Source organism: Sorex araneus, chromosome 2 (assembly GCF_027595985.1).
Source record: "Sorex araneus isolate mSorAra2 chromosome 2, mSorAra2.pri, whole genome shotgun sequence".
NCBI classification, from domain to species: domain Eukaryota; kingdom Metazoa; phylum Chordata; class Mammalia; order Eulipotyphla; family Soricidae; genus Sorex; species Sorex araneus.
Genome location: NC_073303.1, coordinates 155,525,156 through 155,550,188, shown reverse-complemented (window position 1 = coordinate 155,550,188; position 25,033 = coordinate 155,525,156). Strand labels below are relative to the sequence as shown.

Here is a 25,033-nt window from a genome sequence, read left to right as displayed (position 1 = left end):
TTTCATAAACAAAGAACTGAGGAGTGTTGTTAAAGATGCATATCAAATAGAGAATGTTGAGAAAACTCTTATCTTTTCGGTTCCAAATTGTAAGCTTTTTAAATTATATTTTTTCCTGAAATAATTTGCAAAAGATCAAATTTCAAAATTCTACCCATGCAATTAAAAGTGAAAACAACATAAAAGGTTAATTCTGAAAGTATCTTACAAACATTACCTACTTACCTGTCTCATTTGTGATGAAAAAATTGGCAAAGAGAACTATTTAAATATAAAAGATAATAAGTGAATCGTAATGCTTGTGTACTGGTAGTATTGTACTGATATTTCTTGATTATAACTGTTTGCTTGGGTTTTCACCAGCATGAAGGTGCTATTGAAATGAAATGCTCTTTCTGGTCTTCCTTTCCTTGTCTTTTTATTTGATTCTATCCTTTGCTTCCAGGGTAACCAGCATCTGTTGCCAATTACACTCATCAATACGCTGCCCAGGGGTCCTGGCTGATCCATTCACTTTTGTTAATGAATCAGCAGGGGCCTGTGGCTCTGTGGGATGGCATTTTAACCTCTGCCCTATCAGGGTCCATGCAGGATCAATTCATCCCACTGTAGTAATCTGTGAACCTATGGCACATCAAGGTTCCTTGCCATGGTAAGATCATTAAGAATACAGACTAGTAGTTGGAACTTCAATATATTTTCATTACTACCAGCAGAGATGCAAATTCTTGTTTTCAAACACTACCTATAGCTATTTAGGAGTCATCAGTAGGTAGAAATTTAATGAAAAGGAGTTTTAGTATGTAGTGTTATAAATATTTAAGAAGTAATATTTTACATATGTTCTTATTTTTGTTCCATGTGCTCTGAATAATATTTAATCATTGAAAACGATGTTTGGATTTGCATTTATGGGATATAATTGCTTGTATGGCAACAAAATTTGGATTTGTTCTCTATGTGTTCGTATACTGCAATAAACCGTTTGTTAAAAATACATGAACTTTCTCACGTTAATAATTCATTTTTAGATTATTTAATAATGTATTGTATGTTAATCTACTTGTTTAGAAAGTAACAAAAAAGGAAGTAAAACACTGAATGAATGTTATTTAATCAAATATGGTCAAATTATAATTAATATTGACATTACCAATGTGATGATTTTTTAATTATCTTTTTCTTCATAACTCTTTCATATTCAAAAGTAATGCATATATTTGATCTGAGCTATAATTTGCCATTTGTTCAATATGACATGTACACATTAATATCTTTGTCTTCATATGTACAATAATAGATATTAAACTGCTATCTTGATTATGTATGTTATACATACATGAAGATGTAAAAATCTTTTCCTGATATTTTTGAAGTGTAAATAAATTGTATGTGCATATTTAAAGTACACAAGATGTTAGTGTATACACATGTTATTAAATAATTTTTACAGACTAACACTTTTATCACCTTGCATTATTATTTTTAAGATATTTCATTGATCTAATATCATGACAAAGTTAAAATATATCCTACATCATTATTAACTATGATTGCATGCTATATATTAAGTTCCCCAAATTAATTTAATAACTTACAGCTTATACTCTTTGATCAGCAACTTTTCATTTTCCTTATTCTTCACCTCTCGGATCCTACTAATATCCTATTACACTTCTACCTCAATGAAATTGACTCTTAGATATAAAAGTGACATCAGTTTTTGTCTTTCTATATCTGGCTTATATCCTTAGAGTATTGTTCCAAACGTGATATCACAAATGAGAGCATTACTTCTTCTTTTTTTCAACTGGAAAAACATTATATTTAGTCAATTTGTCTGTTGTTAAATGCTTAGGGTAGCCCCAAGCCTTGTCTTTTATTAGTAAAGCTGCTTATAAACAAGTTATATAGATTCTTGGAATTGCTCATTTCTGTCCTTTGAGTATCTTCCCAATTGGAGACTTGCTAGAACATATGGTAGTTCTATTTTGAATGTTTTAGAGAACTTCTAAACTTCTTTCTGTGGTAAGTAAGCCAGGTTACATTCCTGCTAACAGTGAAGTGTTTCTTTTTCTCTATATCCAACATTCTTTTGTTTTTCATAGAAACAACAGGTATGAAGCAATAATTCACGTCTCTGATTTGTATTTTTTGAGGATTAATAAAATTTGAGTTTGCTGTTGTTGGTCTTTTGTTTATTTGTTTTAAAACTACACCTGATAGCACTTAAGTACTATCTACCCCCAGCTCTCTTTAGAGGAGGCTCCTGATGGTGCTTGGGGCACCATATGGTGCCTGGGATGGAACAAGAGTCTCCGAACATGGAAAGCATGCACTTAGCCTACTGAGCTATCTCTGTGGCCCCAGTGATTAATAATATTGTTGAGCAACCTTTTAAATACGAGATGCATGTTGTCTCAAGGAAAACATCCAGCAGAGTCCTTTGCCTATTTTAAATTGTAGGGTTTTTTTTTTATTTTTCAGATATTGAGTTGTATAATATACTTATAATTTTTTATTATAGCAGCTTGATAGTTCAGTTGGCAAATATTTCTCCCATTCCTAGGTTATCTTTCCTGATGCCTGTGTCCCTTATTAACAGAAGTCTTTTAGTGTGATGTCCTATTTTTCAAATTGTGCTTTTCTTGCCTGTGCTTTTGATGTTGTTAAAAAAAATAATTGCCAAGAACAATGTCAAGGAAATTTCCCAATGTTTTCTTTAATCTTAATGACTAAAATAGGTGCTCTTTTGAGGATAAAGTTTTTAAGTATAAAGAAACATATGCTTGAACCCTAAAAGTTTTCACAGTATTTTTCACATAATGTCATTTGAAAGGGAGAAGTGGTATATCAGATATTTTCCAACTATTTCTAATATTATGCTAAAGGCTCTTTGTAAAATCAAATAGTTTTAAATGAAAATTCTAAATGTATAACTGCAAGGGCTGGAGCTATAGCACAATAGGTAGGGTGTTTGCCTTGCACGCAGCCGACCCAGGTTCAATTCCTCCGTCCCTCTCGGAGAACCCAGCAAGCAACCGAGTGTTTCGCCCGCACGGCAGATCCTGGCAAGCTACCTGTGGTGTATACGATATGCCAAAAATAGTAATAAGACTCACTATGGAGACATTACTGGAGCCTGATCAAACAAATTGATGAGAAATGGGATGACAGTGAAATAGTGATACAGTGATATAACTGTAATAATAGGCATAAGCATTAAACTTATTGCATAAATGTACATCTCTAAGATAAAAAATCAAATAGATTATAATTTTGTTAAAATGCACTGTAATACTGTCATTCTGTTGTTCATCTATTTGTTCTAGCTGGCACCAGTAACATCTCCATTCTGAGACTTATTGTTATTGTTTTTGGCATATCAAATATGACATGGGTAGCTTGTCAGGCTCTGCCATGAGGGCGGGATACTCTCGGTAGTTTGCCAGACTCTCTGAGAGAAATTTGTTAAAATATTTGTTAAAAACTTAATTTAGCATCAATGGAGTACTTATTGTCATAAAAAAATTCTTGCTATAGCTGTGCAAGAGTATCATTAGCACAATTATCTAAATTGATAATGTAAAAAATGAAACCACTAAAAGCATACTGATGGACCAACAAATGTTTTATTCTATGAAAAATAGTAGTCTCTGATATACAATGAATTTTAATGTTTTTCAGTAGTTTGGTAACTCCTTTATTTAAAATCTAACATCTGTTCTGAATACTTTTTGGTGTGTTTGAGGTAAGGAAACATCCTCATCTGATAAAATGTTCTTTTTTGGGGGGTTATGTCTATTGCCCACACTGATGCATATTTAAAATAGTATCTTCATCATAACAAACTAATGTTGTCATTTTAATATCAAGTTCTTAGAATAAATGATCTGTTTTTAACCAATTGTTTTTCTTTAGGTCAGTGCCAAAGAATTCAACAATCCAATGACTGACATTCACCACATGCTTTCTCTGATATCTGAGAGAGTTCATCTCAAAGAAATGTTAAATTTCCATTTCTCTAGACTCAGTCTTTATTTCAATATTATCACATCTGCTCTGTATTATCTTACCTCCTCTACTTTGTAGTTATGTCTTCAGAGTTAAGATGTAAAACTGTGTCTTCAGTTTTTCTTTAATTCTACTTTTCTAGAAATATTAATTTAATGTGTTCATACCTTTTGTTATCCTGTGGTTCAAGATATTTGAGTATTTAAACATACTTATTAGATAATCAATTATCTGAATAAGTTTCCTTAAAGTTTAATATGAAAACATTTCTATTCCTAAAAATAAAAATATGCTTTTTTATAATATAAGTACTATATATATATAGTTGTTTGTGTTTGCGTTAAATGTATGGTATCAGTGAATAAAATTAATAAAGTTAAAACTTTATTAATATAAGTATTGGTGCAATAATTACCTAGCACTAATAGTAAGAGATGTTAAACAATAAATTACTTTTAATTATCTCATTAATTTGAAAAACAATTAATAAATTAAATCTTATTTGTACCAAAGCTTCTATTCTTTCACTGTTAAAAGTGGGCCACCAAAACTTAGAAGATTACTTTGAAGAACTAGAGTCCATATTTTACATGAAGGAACCCAGTATTAAGAATTAAGTATAAGTATTAGGTATTAGTATTAAGCACTGAATAGTTCCACAAACACCATTAGGGGTTACTTTTAATCTCCAAGCTAGGAGTAACCCCCAGAAACACCAGAAGTGATTCCAAAACCAAAAGAAAGATCAAATGAAAAGAGTGAATCACGATGCAAGAAATAAAATAAATGGAGACCCTTTTAAGATTTTATAGAATAAGTACTAAATATAAATATTATTCTCTTATACTCCTTATTCAGCACAAAACTTGTTTCAAGTTGCAGAATTTTTGGTTCTGCACATAATAGTCCTTATATTTCTTAGTTATTCACTGTGCATTTTGATTTATAAAAGAACCTACATATAATATTCCAGGAACCATACTTAGAAAATCAATGGTTGTTCATAAACTGAAAATTATCTGTAGAGAGCAATCTGATAGAAATCATCATTAGGGGTCCTAGTGTGCTTTGTTATTCCATCTAATACGCTGAAATACACTGAAGTCATAGGCTCTTACTATTAGCCTCTGGTTCTCAATTAGAAATGCTGCAGTAAGGGGCTGGAGCGATAGCACAGTGGGTACGGTGTTTGCCTTGCACACGGCCGACCCGGGTTCGATTCCCAGCATCCCATATGGTCCCCTGAGCACCGCCAGGAGTAATTCCTGAGTGCAAGTGCATGAGCCAGGAGTAACCCCTGTGCATTGCCGGATGTGACCCAAAAATCAAAAAAAAAAAAAAAAAAAAAGAAGAAATGCTGCAGTAAGTGGTACTTTTTTAAGAAATTCCTTGATTTAATTATTTCATACAGAAATATATTCATATATTGTGGAATATTTGAGGAAACAATTTGTCATTTTAATTTGAGAAGAAAAGTTCAAATTCAATCACAAAAAGCAAGATATGTAGGTCACTCACTCCACCTATAACACAATTCAGTGTGTAAAGATCCAATAAGACGGAAATACTTTCTCGAAACACACGTGTTAAGTATATGCCAAAATGATCTTTGCATATCTAACCAAAGTAAAGTAAACCTTTTTTATAGCTCTCATATTTTATGGTGTTAATATTCATTTTTTTAATTTGAGGCACTGTGCTTTACAATATTGTTCATGGTAAGTTTCACGCATAAAATCTGTCAACATCACATACTCCACCAGAGCCTTTCTATTCCTCCTCCACTGTCTAAGAGTTCCCCCCAACTACATCTGGACCCCAGATTATAGGTGTGTCCAGTTCAATAAACCAATTCTCAGGTTCTTTGTCCATTTGTTATTCCCATGCTATGCTTTTATTAAATATGGGAGAACTTTCTGTATATTTACTGCTCCTTCTGACTGACTTCACTCAGTATAACATTCACTTTCATGCATTCAGCAGCAAATCACATGATTTTCTTTTTTTTGCAACTGAGTAGTATTGCACTGTGTATATATACCATAGTTTCTTTATTCAATTTTCTGTTCTTGGATGCTCAGGATGTTTTCAGATCTAGACTATTGTTATCAGTGTTATAATAAACATCATTGTCATCCCATTGCTCATAGATTTGCTCGAGTGGGCACCAGTAATGTCTCCATTGTGAGACTTGTTGTTGCTGCTTTTTGGCATATCGAATACTCCACAGGTAGCTTGCCAGGCTCTTCCATGCAGGCGATATACTCTTAGTAGCTTGCTGGGCTCTCTGAGTAGGGAGGAGAAATTGAACCTGGGATAATACACATAGGAATGCAAATTTCTTTTCAAAATAGAGGTTTTGATCCTTTGGGGTAAATGCTGAAAAGTAAAATCGATGGGTTGTCAAAAGTTGAATTTTTAGTGTTTTTGAAAAGTATCCATATTGTCTTCCAAATAAGTTAGAACCCAGTTTACATTCCCACCAACAATGAATGACGGTTTCTTTTCCCCTACATCTACATTAACATTGATCAGTTTAGTTACTTTTGTTTGTTTGCTTGCTTTGTTTGGTTTTGGGCCATACTTGACTCTCTCCTGGTTCTTTGCTTAGCCACATATGGCTGTTATTGAGGTACTTTATGTGTGTCTGGATAGGCCACATGTAAAATAAGTGCCTTCAACCCTTGACCTCTAAATTACAAAACTGAGAGTAATAAATATGAACATGAGGAGAAGAGAAGAATGACATAGCCAACTGCAGATAACAAAGACATTGGCCAAAGATCTTGGATAGTTCATGGAGAGATGAGGTAATAGTACACATGTAAAAAAAACTGTCCAAATACTATTGTACATGTGTCATACAAACTATAGTAAATTATTTTTATAAATAATATTTCCAAGTGGGTTGAAGAAGGTGAAAGTGGATATTGAGTCACTAATGGAGGAATACTGACACTATTGAAGGGTGTGGAGCTGGAACACTCTAGGCTAAAAATTCTACTATTGGGGCAAGAGCAACAGTACAGAGGGCAGAATATTTGCCTTGCACACAGCCAACCTGAGTCCAGTCCCCAGCATTCCACATAGTTCCCCAAGTACCACCAGGAGTGATTCCTGAGTGCAGAGCCAGGACTAACCCCTGAGCATCATTGTTGTGACCCAAAAAGCCCCAAAAATAATAACAACAAATAAATAATGATAATAATAACAATTATTATTCTACTATTGACGAAATTGCAAATACCCTTGTCTTATTTCTTTCAAACCCACAAATAAATGAGAATATCTCATATCTGTCTGTTTGCCTCTGACTTACTTAACATAATAACCAGCACAAGTTGCAGCAAACTGCATGATTTTATGTTTTCTAATGGATGAATTGTATTTTACTGTGTTAATATGCCACAAGTTCTTATCTGTCATTGGACATTGGGGGTTGTTTGCATACCCTGACTACTGTATTCAGTACTGCAATAAATGCAACTCTGGATGCTATTTTTAAATAATGTTTTTGTCTTCGGGAGTCTATCAAAAGTGAAATTGTTGGACTATGTTAAAACTCAAAATTTACTTTTTTTGAGAAGAATTCATAGACTTAATCAGATAACATTTCCACCAATAGTAGCCCATTCCTTTTTAACATCACTGCTAATTGTGCTTGTTTCTACTCTTTTGATATATGCTCTTCTCATTAGTGTAAGATAGCTTACTTTCATTTTGATAATCTTAAATAAACCTAGTGAATTTGTTCCAAAGTAGAGACTTTTAGTAGAAATGCTCCTAGCTCTGACTATATTAGTTTCTTTAAGTTTCAAATAAAAAGGAGGGTGTGGTATGATGGACCCACACAGACAGGACTCCAGCGTTCTGTGGCCAAATACCACCTCCCTTGAACAGACGACTCGGAGGACCAGGGGAACGAAGAAACAGGGGCCCAAGCCCCAGACTACTCAGTAGTCCGTTTATTTCTCCTCCCCAGCATCATCTGATCCCTCACTTCACAGAGCAGTTGTAGTCATCGTTTTGGTCATAGTCCCAGTCCACAGAGTTCCATCATCCTACTCTCTTTGTAGACCTCAATGTCCTATCTTTCATTATTTCCTTTTTCTTGTCTCATTGTACTCTCATAGTTCTCTACTTCCAGTCATCGTTGTCATTTGGTTCTCCATCTAGTCTCAAAGTCTTTAAGGTCTCAGTTCTCCTCCTCATCTTCAAGGTCTTGTTGTTGACTTTTTAGTCCCCAGTGTCTATTTCTCAGCATCTAGTCTTCAGCATCTAGTCTTCAATATCTGGTCTTCACCATCTAGTCCTGGCTTTCTCGTCCCCAACATCTAGTCTTCAACATCTTCAACATCTCCTTCCTCCTTACCCTTTATAGCATAGTAATATAGAAATCATGAAGGATGGGTATACAAAGGTGGGTTGAACATTATCATAAAAACAAAGAGATATAAAGCCTCTCCTTCAGGAGATTAACTCAAAGACAAAATCTCATCTGGCAATTCAGCACTCCAGATTACTAGGAGATCCGCTCAAAGGCGGGATTCCATCCAGGGTGTATTGCTTTCTCCTATTCTCAGCTAGTTATCCATTTAAACAATCATAGAAATTAGTTATTATATTTCTAGCAATGTCATTTTGTATGAACACAGTAAGAAATATTTTATGCTTAAAAGTTGGTTCTTCCTGGGTCATCTCATCTCACTATATATTCCAGACCATAGACTTTAGGCCACGTTAGTCTTTCCTAACACCAGCAGGGTCCTTATTCAGTTACTTCTTTTGGGGTCATGACAGGTTTGTCCATGACAGTGCTCTTAACTTATAGTTAAGTATGAGAACGCTTGGCCTGGCCCATTTCTAAGCCAGGGTAGCTCAGAGTTTGGCCTGGGTCCATCCAGTCCCTCACTGGGACCCTGCTTTTGGAGTGCTAGGAACTAAGAGCAACTGAGGCTTAAGTCAAATAAACATGGATGCCCAGTAGTAAATATTATTTTGGAGTCAATTAACTCCTATGTTACTTAGCATAGCATCAAATGTCTTCCTTTGTCCATACAAAAAAGAATACATTGCTAAATAAACCATGCAAATGACATAAAGGAAAGAGAAAAGCAATATAGGATTATTAGTACCTAATAAAATTGGGTGTGCCTAGGGGTACTGCTGTGGGAGTGGCTCAATAAACCTTAAGTTCCTTGTGGGAGGAGAAAGGACAACCCAATGTTATCCAACAAATTTACAAAGGCTGCTATAACAACTAATCATAAACTTTTATACAGCAGAAATTATTCTCTCACGTTTCTGGAAACCAGAAATCCAGAATTAAACTATGAGTAGAACTAATGCTCGCTATAGACTCTGAAACGTGAGAGTCTATTGACTGCCCCTCTGTTCATTTCTGGTGACTGAGAATGACCCAAATTTTTTCTTGTTCTGAAATAGATGCTTCCAATTACAGTGTGCAATGTTGTATAAGCTACTTTTATTTTTATTTATTTTAGAATAACTTCACTGTCACTGTCACTGTCATCCCGATGCTCATCTATTTGTTTAAGCAGGCACCAGTAACGTCTCTCATTGTGAGACCTATTGTTACTGTTTTTGGCATATCCAATACACCACAGGGAGCTTGCTAGGCTCTGCCATTTGGGCGAGATACTCTTGGTAGCTTGCCAGGCTCTCTGAGAGGGGCGGAGGAATCGAACACGGGTCGGCCACGTGCAAAGCGAACGCCCTACCGCTGTGCTATTGCTCCTTCAATTTAGAGTTAGTTTGAATTTAGGGATATCAACCTCAGCATCCCGTAATAACATATATAAAGACTATTCCAAATAAGTCATAGATCGTATATTCAGTGTCTATGACTTTTAGGAGATTGGATCCACCCACTACACCCACATTAGAGACCCTCTTTAATGCATAACTTGAGAGGCTGTTTGCATGGTTCAGGTGGTAGAGTACTTGCCTAGCACATATGAAAACCTGAGTCTGATCCTTTGCACCATCCCTCTGCCCATAACGAGTGCCCTCATTTTAAAAATTAAAGAAAAAAAATAAAATGTTACTTAATATCACCCAATATTTTTTTTCCTCCCAGGATTGTTTATTTTATGCTCAAAAATCTTCTAAAGTCCAATATTTGTAAAAAGAATTTAATTTTTTTCATTTGTACCGGTAATAAATTCTCATTATACAAAACTTGGAAAAAGTGGGAATCCACAAAAAAAAATTTTAAAAAGACCTATAATTGTAGAGCTAAAGATTCTTTTTCTAGTAAATTCTTTTGCTACTCTGTGTAAGTATTCTTTTGAATTTCTTACAAGCTTGAACTCATTCCAGGCATGCTTTTCACATAACAATTTATATCATGAAAAATATGGTTACATTTTACAAGACTATGTATAGTTTTCTATGGAATAATTAGATATTATAAACTAGAACAGGTTATTACCAGTTCTGCAAAGTGGCTGATTTATAAAGAAAGAGGATCTTGGGAGAAAGATTTTTTTTTTATCAGGAACTGCATTAAACAGTCAAAAAGAAAGTTAGTTAAATAGTCTATCAATCATGTAAAGGATATACTATACAAATCCCCAGTAAGGTGACCTAGGAAGAATCAATGGCAACAAAATTCCTTACAAGTAACATAAAGTATGGGCACGTGCCAGATAAAGAATGGCACTGAAACTTTCCAGCACTACAAAGAATGTCACTGAAACTTTTCAGCACTACTAACATTAATATGTTGCTATTTACTTACATTATTTTCCTTCTAATAAAGTTATTTTTCTAATATTCTTCTAATATTATTGCCTCTCACTTCTGAGAGAGTCAGAAACAATCCAGGAAAAGTTGATAGAAGCTACACAGATATTCTCCGTTTTGCTATCTTGAGTGAAATGGAAGAGGAAATCTATGTGAGGGAACTGGTGAGAGGAGTAAAAGCCCTGACACATAGATGTAGATTTTTCATTACATATTGATAAAATTATTTTGGTTCTATAATTGATCACAAACCATTGGGATTTATTGATTATTTTGCTAAAAAATTATAAATAAATATGTAGTAGAGGTTATTGAAATCATTAGGGACAGAGATGTTTGTTCTATACTTCAGATTTCAGCTTACTTAATATTGAAGCAATTAAAGAATAGGTATGTTTTTATGCATGCCTGTTCTTTCTTAGAAATCAAAAAGTCAGTATTCTAAATTTAAAAGAGATCTACCAGAAGTTGAATATTTTTAACCTTACAAGCGATTCTCACTAAACTTTACAAAGAATTAAGTAATTGGTCCAGAGAACTGAAGCAGAAGCTTAAACACATGCATTGCCATCATGTGATCATGAGTTCAAATTTCTGGTGTTGCCACATATAGAAATAATATCCTGGAAGATTTGCTGCATTAGCCCGTCAATTCTGTGTTTTTTTTAATGAATCACTGTCTTTATATTTTGGTCACTGTTTCTTTTGAGGTGCAGAAGCTTCTTAATTTAAGATAGTCCCATTTGTTTATCTCTGTTTTCACTTGCTTGGCCAGTGTCATGTCATCTTTGAAAATACCTTTAACTTCAATGTCATGGAGGGTTTTGCCAACCTTGTCTTCCATGTACGTTATGGATTCTGGCCTGATGTTGAGATCTTTAATCCACTTTGACCTGATTTTTTTTTACCTCTATTTCAAACTACAACACGAAAAAGGAGAGAGAACAAAAGGGAATGCCCTGCAGCAGAGGCAGGGTGGGATGGTGGCGGATGTGCTGGGGATGTAGGAAGGGATACTGGGAACATTGTTAGAGGAGAATGGGCACTGGTGGAGCGATGGGTAAAGGATCACTGTATGACTGAAATGCAAATACAAAAGTTCATAAGTTTGTAACTGTACTTCACGGTGATTCACTAATAAACAAGTTATTAAAAAAAATAATAGTGGGTGAGTTTTTCACATGCCTGTTTGCCATCTTTTAGACTTCCTCAAAAAAGTCGCTGATTATTTTCGCTCCCTATTTGTGATTTGGTTTGGGTTTTTTTTGTTACTGATCTTTATGAATACTTTATATATACTGGATACCACCCCTTGATCTGATGTGTTGACTAGAAATATTTTCTCTCATGCACTTATCTGTCTTTTAGTTTTAGTCTGTGTTTCTTTTGCCATGCAAAAACTTTTTAATTTGATGTAGTCCCATTTGTTTTTTTTTATTATTCTGTTGCCTCTGCCAGTGCCATTGTACACCTTTGAGGTCCAGATATTGAATTACTTTACCTATATTTTCCCCCATGTATCTTATACTTTCTGGCCTAGTTTCAAGATCTTTAACCCACTTTGAATTGACTTGAGTGCAAGGTGTAAGGTTCAAATCTAAAATTACATTTTTGCATTTGATTATACAGTTTTTCCAGTACCATCTGGAAAAACTTATTTTTTTATCTTTACTTCATGTTCTCAGCACCTTTGTAAACAATTAGCTGACCAAATGTCAGCGGTTGTTCTTGGATATTCAATTCTGCCCCATTGGTCAGAGTCTGCCCTTATTCAAGTACCATGCTGTTTCGATCACTATGGCTTTACAGTATAATTTCAAGTTAAGTAATGAGATGTCCAGCAGTTTCTTATTTCTCACTATGTTTTTTTACTATTATGAGTCTTTTATGCTTCCATATAAGCTTTATTATAAACTATTCTAAGTCCTTGAAGAATTTTATCTGAATTTGGATAGGGATTGCATTGAATCTATATAGTCATTTTGGTAAGATGATTATTTTAGTAACATTAATTTTTCTAAATCAAGAGCACATAATAATTTTTCAATTTCTAAGGTCTTGTGTTTCTTTCTTAAGTGTTTATGAAGTTGTCATGGTATAGATCTCCCATCTCTATTGTTCAGTTGATACACAAATAAGTTGATCTCTTCTACTCTGATTCATTATTTGTGTATTAGAGTGACTGACTTTTAGTGGATTGTCTTTGCAGCTGGCCACTTTGCTCTATTGATTTGTTCTTTCTAGAAGGTTTTAGTGGACTCATTTGGATCTACTATATATATTATCATCTTATCTGCAAATACAGACAACTTTACTTCTTCTTTTCCAATTTTGACCCCTTTGATTTCTGTTTTCACCTGATTGCTGTTACTCAGAATTCTAATGCAATATTGAGCAAGAGAGATGACAGTGGGCTTCCTCACCTTTAACCTGATCTCAGTGGGAATATATTCAATTTTTCACCACTAAGAAAGCTTACTGTGAACTTGTTATAGATAGCCTTTGCTATCTTGAGAAATATTCCTTCTGCTCCTAATTTTTTTGAGAATTTTTATCATAAATAGATGCTGAACCTTGTGAAAAGCTTTCTCAGTGTCAACTAATAAGACCATATCATTTTCACCTTTCCACTTACTGATGTGGTGTCTTATGTTAGTTGTTTTCCATATACTGAATCATTCTTGCATCCCTGGGGAAAAAGACCTGCTTAATCACTGTATATGATTTTCTTGATATGCTGTTCAGTTCGGTTAACAAAAATTTTGTTAAGGATTTTTGCATCAATATTCATTAAGGCGATTAGTATGAAGTCTTTTTTAATAATATCTGTGTTTGCTTTGTGTAGCAGTGTAATTTAGCTTCATAAAAGGTGTTAAGAAGATTTCCTGTTTCCTCAATATTTTGGAAGAGCTTAAAGCTCAATGGCAGCAGGTCTTTGAAGGTTTGAAAAACTCAGCAGTAAACCCGTCTATACCAGGACTTTTTGTTTGGGGTTTGGAGAATTAGATGTCAGATGGGGTGACTCCCTGGTCTAGGATCTGGGTTCTGCGATAGAGGACCCCTGAGGGTCCTTGGCACAGGACGTTCCATTCAAGTCCTGACCACATGAGAGGGAGCAGGTAAAAATATGTGTGTGCTATGACTTTTCTTCTAGCATCAAGCAGCTCATCGTTAGTTATGTTTTAACTTCAATAGCATTCACCATAAAAAATTTTTTGTGATTCAATATTTTAACTAATATACATGTTGTGTTTACTCTATTCTTACACAACTGAATTTTTATAAATTCGAAAGTTGTGAGCATACTACACTCAAAAGATTACAATATAAAAATAGAATGTAATATGTAAACAAAGACAAGCATTAAAAAGAATAATGAATAAAGAAATCAGAAGAAAAAAATTCCACGGGAGGTTAGAGAAAAGACAATTTTGATGCTGACAATCCAGGAACTTTTAAGAGTGGTGGCCATATAGAAAGTAATAGCACTGTAGCACTGTCATCCCATTGTTCATAGATTTGCTCAAGCAGACACCAGTAACATCTCCATGGTGAGACTTCCTATTACTGTTTTTGGCATATTGAATATGACATGGGTAGCTTGCCAGGCTCTGTCATGATAGAAAATAATAAAGTTGACTTTTTAATCTATCTCAGTATATATTTTACAACATGATAGTCATAATATAGTCTGTGCCTCAATAATTAAGCAATATCATGAAGTTATAAGTTTAAATTTTATATTATATATAATCCCTAATATATAACATTTCATATTCAAACATATTTTGCATTTTCTTCTCATTCTTTGTTTGGTTAAGCTTTTATATTTCATGAGGCATCATCAGTTTTGATATTTAGTTTGAGCCCAGATTAGCAGGTAGAATAAATATTTCCTTCAAAATAATTCGGTAAAATAAATATTTTTACATAGCTTTATTTGGACAGTTGAATCACAGACTACATTACTCCCAAAGAGGTAAAATTAAAATCTCTAAACATTTCAGTATACTCTTAATACTCTCAGGGAGTATTAAGAATGCCAAATATTTTTTAAAGACATAAATAACTAACTGCCTTATGAAAAACAAAGCACACGTTTGCTTTTGAAACACTAGTAGCACAATTCGGGATATGTGATGGGTAATTAGCTCTTTTTTTCACTCATGGTGATATGCTCTCTCTACCTCTGTCTGTCTCTGTCTCTGTCTGTCTCTCTCTGTCTCTCTCTGTCTCTATCTCTCCCCCCACACACCCCCATCATTCATATTTACTAAACAAAACTCTTTTATTTCACTGTCCAGATCCTCCTGAAATTTTCTCAGTGGAGGTCAGAACTGACTTTAATGTACCAACAAAGAGAAATATTACATGCCTGGGGACATGGCACTCTCCAAAAACCCAAATGGTAAGGACCAGTTCTCGAGCCACAAAGATAAAGCAGACCTTAGGAGGAGCAGCTTGACAGCTGCCACATGGATCCAGTGCAGCCCTAGCATCCAAGCCATACAGGTGCTTGGGGAACCCTTTCAAGAAAATTTCTCTGGGGGAGTTCCCTGGTCGTGGGAAGCAGCAGCACTATAACAAAGCTGCTTCCCCCACTAGCTCCCTACATCTTCCGCCAAAATCAGCTACATATCTAAATACATCAATCAATTCCAGAAGACAGTGTTGGAACCTCTAGAGGTAGGTAAAGGTTGTCCTTTTATCTACTCTGGTCAATTTTTTTTTACCTCTATATTGTTTGGAAGTCTCCTACAAATGGGAAGAATTTATGATTTCAAGGGGAAATCTAAGTAAGGCTCCCTTACATTTTTGAAATAAAGTAATAAGTACTATTAAGCATCGATTGTTTCACTTTGAAGACCACATTAGACATTTTCAACAATGTCAAGATAGAGGTATTGTCATCATATTTATTAATTATATTTTATTTGTTTTTATTTATTAATTATATTTGTTAATGTCATCATATTTATTTATACGGACTAAAAACCAAATATTTAAAACTAAGGTAATTGCAGTAGTCTAATGAGTTGCAATTGAGTATTTGATGAATTCTAACTCCTTAAAAGGAACTGCTATCTGTTGTATGAACCACTTCTCAAACAATTGCAATCTTTAGTTCTGACTGCCAAAATAAATTTACAACCCTAGGAAAACAAGATGCACAACTAGTTGAAAAATTACTTTCCCACCAATAATTGTATTTTGTAACACTTGATCCAATGCTTTACACATGGTATAAGTTCATAAATTTTCTTCATTGTCTACTAGATTCGAAATATATTATAATCCAAAGAAGACAAAATCACAAAAAATAATAACTTTTTAATTCTGAAAAAAATTTCCCTTCATCCAACTCATGTTTAATTAAGTGTGTTGCTTTTAAACTTAGACCAGTTACAAAATTTAATATATTTATGAAATCATCCATAATTTCTCTCCTCAGGACAAATAAGTTTCAACCTAAGAAAAAAGACATTTTAAAATGACTATGGACACTTACATCATCTCCGAGTATCAATGGCATTACAGAGAAAGAAAAACATACAGTTGGTACAGGCACAATCTGAGATGACAAAAGAGCTCTGTGGCAGATGAATAGCAAGGGCCAACTAGTCCTAGAGTGACAATCAGAAAGGATATTATAGTATAGACCATTAATACTTCTGGTTAATGAAAGGTATAGAAAAAACTGAAGGGGGGTAGGTAGTAGAACTGACAAAAGGTTAAATGATAAAAAGCACAGAAATACTGTGAGGGCAGCAGATCTCACTAGGAGGCCACAAAAGAAGGTGACAAGTAGACAGTCGATCACAGTCTATAACTTCAAGTTAAAAATATAAATGAAGTAAGGGAGTTATTCACAATCTCTGATATAGTAGGAAAAGATCTGTGCCCTAAAGCTAGTGAAAATTTCTTTGAACTTATTTGGGGCTTAGGAAAGATAGAGAATTTTTTTTAATACTTTGAACACTTGGACAATAGGCTTAACTCCCAAAGGAAGTCCACCAATTGATCTTCTACAGACACCCTAGAAAAGGTCAGAGAAGACATCAGCCAGTCTCGAGGACTACATTGCTCTCACAACATAGGAGTGGTTGAAATCAACTCTTGTCAAACAACACAGATACAAAAACATTTTTTAAAAAGAGGATTAAAAATATTTACCTTCTTAAAAAGTACATATTAACTCCTTTAGTAGTCTTTTGAAGACCATGGTATCACATCGCAGAATTAATTTTAAATAAGTGTCAAGAACATGTGACAATGCATTCGGTGTTGTATGGATATACAATTCTACGCAATTGATTGTTTTAAGTTAAGACTGACACTATAGATCAGTATGCATGTATTTGGTTGTTCATACAGTCTTTGAATATATAATACACAACCATTGTTTATTTAGGGTATTTAGATTCCCTCATACATCTCTGTCTATACTCAATCTGCTATTCACTTTTGAAATGTTAACTTAGTCTATTCTATACTTTCCAAAGCCAAACTCTCTGTTAAATACCACTGTAAACAAACTAACTGGCAACAAAATTCAAATCCTATATGCATGGTGAATTAAAAAATATTTTAACTAGAAATGGGTAAATTAAAAATATCTTTTCCTTGTTTTTATCAATCTTTCATGAGTGAGGCATTAAAAAGTTCTGACTATTTAAAAAAAACCTTCATGTCCATTCTACTTCCTTCACACAGTGAATTTGTCTTTGAGGGAGCTTACATTATTCCAATAAATTCTATTCATCAGCGAAGCCCTCGTTTTTAATTTATTTTAACTAAACAAAATTTAAAAAATTTCTGTTTTCAAAAGCACAGCTTTGGAAAATTATCTATTATTTTACTTTGAGAATGCTTACTTTACTTTGTGCAGCCAACCTTGCTCATGCCAATATGAACTAATAATGAGTACTCCTTTGTATGAAATATATTCAATATTAATCTTTAGCTTGATTTAAGGCTATTAATTCATACTATCATTATTCATGCAGAGTAAATTAGTACTTATCTTATGATTTAAAAAAATGACAGATTTGATGCTCAGAAGTTTATAAACTGCCCAAGATCTTGAAGTTATTTGAGTACAAGATTAGGACTTAAGTTTAGGTCTGTCTGAGGCCAATGTTCATGTTTTTCAAAACCCTGTCAAATTGCCTGATGTACAAACCATAGAAACTTACAATTTTTTTGTTTGTTTATTTTTGGACGACACCTGGTAATTCTTGGGGGTTTCCCCTGACTCCTTACTCTGGGTTAATTCTTGGTGTTTCTCCCATGACAATGCAGAACTAGATTACTGAACCCGAACTCTTGTATCCAGAGCATATGCTCTAGCCTGTTGAATTATTTTTCTATCCCAGATACTTAGAATTCTATAAAATGAAATGTATTAGACTACATTACAATCCTTTTCTACTACATTAGTAATCACTGTATCACTGTCATCTCGTTGTTCATTGATTTGCTTGAGCGAGCGCCAGTAATGTCACCATTCGCCCCTATGACGTGGTAGTGTAGCCCGATGGCATATTGGAGGCCCTTTCAGGATCAGGGGAAAGAGGACTGTTGTTGTTACTACTTTTGGCATATCGAGTACACCACGGGTAGCTTCAGTAATATTATTGAAAAACTAGAAAAAAAGATTCTTATTAAATTTATGTCGATGTAATATTGATCACTAAATATTTGCACTAAATATCTTTCTCCTTCCATTATATTATGAATAAAACATGATTTCCTTGCAATTATATGCCCTCTCCTTTGAGAAAGTCTCAAAATGTTTATTTACTTTTTAAATATTATTGAGTTAGGTAGCATGATCATAATAATATCAATGTTTATTTCATTGATGTGCAAAGTAACTTTTTCTTCACAAACTCCAAAGAGTCCAGGACTCTCCATCACTGCCCTTATGTTAACTTAAGCCTGCTTCCTTCTTCCAAACTCATCCTCTTCTGCTTGGTAGTCTGTTTTGTAATCTAAGGTACAGGATGTAGTACTGTTTCAAGTCACTCAAAATTTTTATGAGCCTTGATGTATGAGAAAACAAATGTGATTTTGGACAATTAAAGTTACAATATCAAATCTTTATTTCTTGACTCTGAAAAAATGGGAGTATTTCTAAATGGTATCAAGAATAATCTTTCTAATATTTAAATGTAAAGCACAGAGGCTACCAATACCAGGTGTATTTCAGAAATTAAATGAGTCTGCAAATTTTGCTAATAGGTTTTTTTTTCCAGCAGATGCAAGTTCTTTACTTCCCACTTATCTTAACATATTGTATTACCACAAAGAACTTGAGAGATTTATAGAATTATCTAGTATTATAAACCTGTGGAGTATCTCTTAAACCTATTCTGTATCTTCTTAAGAGTTAGTTATTATTCTCTAAATTTTAAAGAATATTGAGATATCTGATTTCAAGGAGTTCTAAAACCAGGGAGGAAGAAAGATAATGTAAAAAGATAATTAAAGGACAATATGTTTTGTGCTTCAATTATGAACATAGAGTTATAGGAACACAGAGAAAGGAACAATTAATTGTCTAAGGACAGAGTAACCTCAAGTAAGCTAATTTAGAGATATAATTAATATAAGAACTATAATTTTCAAAAAATTACAGGTAAAATCTCCTGTGACCTCATTAGATAAAGAAAGTATGAAGGACTCAGATTTATCTCAAGCTTAAAAGGAACTTTTTTCACTGCAGCACAAAAGCCAGGAGCATAAGAATATTTTTCTTCAATATTAATGCAGTATTAATTTTACACTGTAATTTATAGGCAAACAATTTTCAAGTACAGAGGCCAAAACTCATAAAAAGGTTATTGAACCTTCAGGAGGAAAGACTAACATTGCTGACTTACAAGCACAAAACCTCTCATCAGAGAACAATATTGTTGACTACACTCTGAAAATTGATCCCATGAGTCTTACTTTCAAGAAATGTCTCCAATTTTGGCATAGTGCCACCATTGATTTTCATCAGAATTCTTATGTAAACATTGTAAATGTAAATCTCATCAAAGGCAGCCATTTCCCTCATGAGCAACAGGACAAATTTCAAACATCTTACTAACGCAAGCAAGTAGTTTGAGGCTGCCATTAGAATTTATATTATATTAATGTAAATTTACCTCAGTTCTTCCTGAGTTTATTCTTTGTGGATTTAAAGAGCTTTTCACTAAATCTAACAGATACAAAAAGGGTCTCAAAGGAAAATACTTTTCTTTCAAATTTCAAACTATAAAACATAATTGGAGAAAAATAAGTCTTACTAGTCTTCCTTTCCTATTTCTGCTTTATTTTGTCATTCCTTAAATTGGATGCCTGACTGTTATTATGTTTTATAAGCCATTTATTTTTATAGAAGATGAATTCTTTTAAAACTATTAACTGTATCATCTACTTTTGACTGACGATAGTTTCCCTTTCAACATCACAAAAAAATGCTAAACTGATTGTTTTAATCATTCTAATAATTTTATTTTTGCAAAAATTAGATAATAAAGTTGTATTTAAATTTCTGGTAGATTATATGCTCAAAAATGGAAGGATAGGGCAAGAGAAATAGTGCAGTGGGTAATGCACTTTCCTTACAAGTTGGGTTCAATGCAGGCACCATATGTGGTCTTTCTAGCCCCGACAAGAGCACTCCCTGAGCACAAAGGCAGGAGTAAACTCCAGGTAAGCCCTGATCACAGTCAAATGTGGCCCCAAAATCCATAAAAAAGAACAAAGTATTTCAAAAAGAGAACAAGAAAAATTTTAAACATGGAAAGATACAACTAAATATTATGCTTTGATGATATATAAACGGATTCATAAACATATTTTAACCGATAATGCATTATTTTTTAAAAGTTCATCACCATAATTTATAGTTTTATAATATTTTTAATGGTTGGCTCTCATAAGTACAATGATCCAACACCACACACCTCGCCAGAGTGTTCTTACCTCTCCATCATTATCTGGAAGGACTCTGAGACAATCGCTATTTGTTATTGACTAATTACCATGTCTAGGGATTGCAAATCTACATGCTTAGGTATGTGTATGGCTTATGTATAACTATAATCTCAATACATCTCACCTATCCCAAAAGCAATCTTTTAGTTTGATACCATTATTATCTGTATTGCTGGATGACAAAACCAAGACTTAGAAGAAATGGCCCTTCAAATTACCCAGAGATAACACAAGTCTGAGGCAGAGTTGCACTAATACTGTTGTTTTATTTTTATTATTATTATTATTATTTTCTTTTTCTTTTTGTGGTTTTTGGGTCACACCTGGCTATGCACAGGGGTTACTCCTGGCTCATTCACTCAGGAATTACTCCTGGCAGTGCTTGGGGGACTATACGGGATGCTGGGAATCGAACCCAGGTCGGCCGGCCGAGTGCAAGGCAAATGCCCTACCCACTGTGCTATTGCTCCAGCCCCATATGATGATGATGATGATGATGATGATGATGATGATGATGATGATGAGGGAAAAACACACGTAACAGTGCTTGGAGGCTACTCGAAGCTCTTTTTTTTTTGCATTTTAAAAAATATTCAGGTATATTAAACAAATTTAAAAGTTATTCTAAAATGCTTAACTTTCATCAGCTTCAAGGCTTATGTTGCTCCCAAATTCAGCATATATCTGTACTTTCTGCTGAATCTGCTAACATCCGCTGAACTAATTCTACTTGGGATTCTAAAGCCTCTATTTCTTGCAAATTTTTCTTCTAATATGTCTTGTATTTCCTCTTGGGAGGGGCTAATGAAAACGTCCCAACTTGATAAGGTTATCAGTAAGCAGTAATCATCTGCAACTATGATGTCCTCACAAACGTCTTCGAGATTTTGGAGTTGCTGCTTCTTAACATCTATTTTTTTTATAAATCTCTGTGGCCCTACTTGTATTGGAAGCAAATTTGTTTATCTTTTGTTTGTCTTCAAAAGTAACGTTGACGTCTTTTGCAGCCACCTTCTTCATGGTGAATGCCATCCTGGGGTCAAAACCCATTACTTAAGAGTCACTCCAGGCCAAGCTGGCACCGTATAGTTCCTAGATCAAACTTAGTTTAACCCTTTGAGCTGTGTATTTCCTTTGTTCCTAAGCTGAATGTTTTTATTCTAATGTCAGATATTTTTGTTCTCAAATATATAGCAAGAACAACCTAAGAACAACCTTTTATTATTTTTTAAATTTTTTTTTAAATTTTATTGAATCACCATGTGGAGGGTTACATAGTTCTCAGGATTATGTCAGTTATACAATATTCAAACACCCTTCCCTTCACCAGTGCCCCTATTCCATCACCAACCACCCCAGTATACCTCCCGCCCCCTCCCGCCCCCCCCTGTCCCCCCTGTCCCCGCCCTTGTAAGTGATAAGTTTCACTTCGTTTACGCTTTATCTTGGTTACATTCTGTGTTTCAACACATAACTCGCTATTGTTGCTGGGGTTTCCCCCAAAAAATAAAAAGGCAGTCCTACTGTCAAGGAAGCATTTGATAGTTCTCCATTGCTGAGAATGTAGAGATATTAAGTCCCGCTGTTTGTTACATAACTTTTCTATTTTTTTTCCCCCCTCGTCCTGTGCCACCGAGTTCACGCCTGTTTAGTAGTCACCACGCTGCCTGACAAAGGGAAAAAAAATGAAAAAGATGGTTATTTCCCATCATCGGCCGGCGTGGGGCTCTGGCTTAGTTGATAGTCTGGTAGAAAGTCTTCAAGCAGTTTCTGGAACCAAAAGTAGTGCGCTGGTATCGGCCCCGGCTCGAGATTCCACCAGCGTCCCGCTGTTCCATGTACATAATACTTTATTCCCTTGTATCCCATTCCCATGCCCCAAGGTCCGTGTCAATTTAATGGACATCATACTATGGTTAATGCCACGCCGCGATTCTTCCCGAGAAAGAAGGATATTTCTTCTCAGCCAGTGGGGGGATATGGCTTAGTTCAATCTAGAGAGATGGCTACCACTTTGATTGCCTTCAATATTTCAACAAAAGACTTACTATTCTTGTTAGGGTTTCCCACCAAAGTCCGACCCGTTGAAAAGGAATCATTTCATATTGCTGATGATTGGATGATATTAGGTTGCGTGGCCACGGCAGCGGCCATGCGGTTTTGGGTTTCTGTATAAAGTCCAGGGAAAGTCCAGCCAGAAATTACACGTCACTACAAACTTTTACCCTTTTTTGGTCCCCCCAAAGTCCAACCCGTTACTAAGGAACCATTTCATATTGCTGATGATTAGATGACATTAGGTCGCGCGGCCGCGTGGTTTTGGGTTTCTGTATAAAGTCCAGGGAAAATTCTGCCTGAAATTCTATCGCTACAATCTTTTACTCTTTTATGGTGCTCATAAGATGGGAAAACCTAGAGAAATACTGGGCTCCCACAGGGGTGGCCTGGCAGAAACGCTCAGTTCACATACTGCAAGTTGTTCAGTGGGCTGCTGGTGTCCAAAGTAGGTCTTTTGGCCTCCTCGGTCATACTGGAGTGGCGGCAGCGGCGAATGAGAAGCCCAAGTGGCTGCACTGTCCTTAAGTGTCCTCGGTGGGCAGAGACCGGTACTTCCCAGCCCCTTGATCTCCTGCAAGCCGTGCCGCAAGCTGCACTGTGCATTTGGGTCTGTGTCTCCATTTTGTGCTCAGAGAAGTGAGGTGGAGGCTGTGCTGTGCCCAGGAGAGGTTGAGAGAGAGAGAGAGAGAGATTTAAAAAAGAGGAACGCCGGCCCCCCGCAGGTTGCAAGTTGTTCATTGGGCTGCTGGTGTCCAAAGTAGCTCTTTTGGCCTCCTCGGTCATACTGGAGCGGTGGCAGCAGTGAATGGGCTCTTTTTTTAATTTTTTAAAATTAATTTATTTTTAATTAGTGAATCACCATGAGGGTACAGTTACAGATTTATACATTTCCAGCCTCGTGTTTCCATCATGCAATGTTCGAGAACCCATCCCTTCACCAATGCCCATTCTCCACCACCAATAAACCCAGCATCATTCCCACCACCCAATCCCATCTCCCCCGCCCCACACTGCCTCTGTTCTGTCTCTCCAATTGTCACTCCCTTTTGTTCTGTCACACCCTTTTTTTCTGTCTCTCCAACTGGGTCTTCTGGTTTGCAATAGGGGTGTTGAGTGGCCATTTTGTTCAGTCTCTAGTCTACTTTCAGCACGCATCACCCTTCCCCCGAGTGGCCTCCAACCACATTTTACTTGGTGTTCCCTTCTCTATCTGAGCTGCCTTTTCCCCAGAATGTAAGACCAGCTTCCAAGCCATGGAGTCAACCTCCTGGTACTTATTTCTACTATTCTTGGGTATTAATCTCCTACTCCGTTATTTTATATTCCACAGATGAGTGCAAAATTTCTATGTCTGTCTCTTTCTGACTCATTTCACTTAACATGATATTTTCAATGTTGATTCACTTATATGCAAAGTTCATGACTTCATCTTTTCTAACAGCTGCATAGTATTTCATTATATAGATGTACCAAAGTTTCTTCAACCAGTCATCTGTGCTAGGGCACTTGGGATTTTTCCAGATTCTGGCTAATGTAAACAGTGCTGCGATGAACAAATAAGTGCAGATGTCATTTCGACTATACTTTTTTGCTTCTCTGGGATATATTCCAGAAGTGGTATCGCTTGGTCAAATGAGAGCTCAATTTCTAATATTTTGAGAAGCGTCCATATTGTTTTCCAAAAGGGCTGAACCTGTCGGCATTCCTACCAACACTGAAGGAGAGTCCCTTTCTCCCCACATCCTCTCCAACAGAGGTTGCTTTTGTTCTTTTGGATGTGTGCCAGTATCTGTGGTGTGAGGTGGTATCTCATTTTTGTTTTGATCTGCATCTCCTTGATGATTAGTGATGTAGAGCACTTTTTCATGTGCCTTTTGACCATTCGTATCTCTTCCTTGGGAAGGTTCTGTTCATTTCTTCGCCCCATTTTCTGATGGGGTTGGATGTTTTCTTCTTGTAAAGTTCAACCAGTGCCTTATATACCCTTAATATAAACCCCTTGTCAGATGGGTATTGGGTGAATATCCTTTCCCATTCTGTAGATTATCTTTGTATTCTGATCACTATATCTTTTGCTGTGCAGAAGCTTTTTAGTTTAATGTAGTCTCATTTGTTTATCTGTTTCCACTTGTTTGGCCAGTTGCATGTCATCTTTGAAGATACCTTTATCTTCAATATTGTGGAAGGTTTTGCCGACCTTGTC

The 25,033-nt window shown here is 35.3% G+C and overlaps 1 pseudogene; it reads right to left on the bottom strand.

Annotated features, from left to right (window-relative positions):
* Positions 1-21,405: 21,405 nt before the first annotated feature.
* Positions 21,406-21,804, bottom strand: LOC101547675 (prefoldin subunit 4-like; annotated as a pseudogene).
* Positions 21,805-25,033: the final 3,229 nt, after the last annotated feature.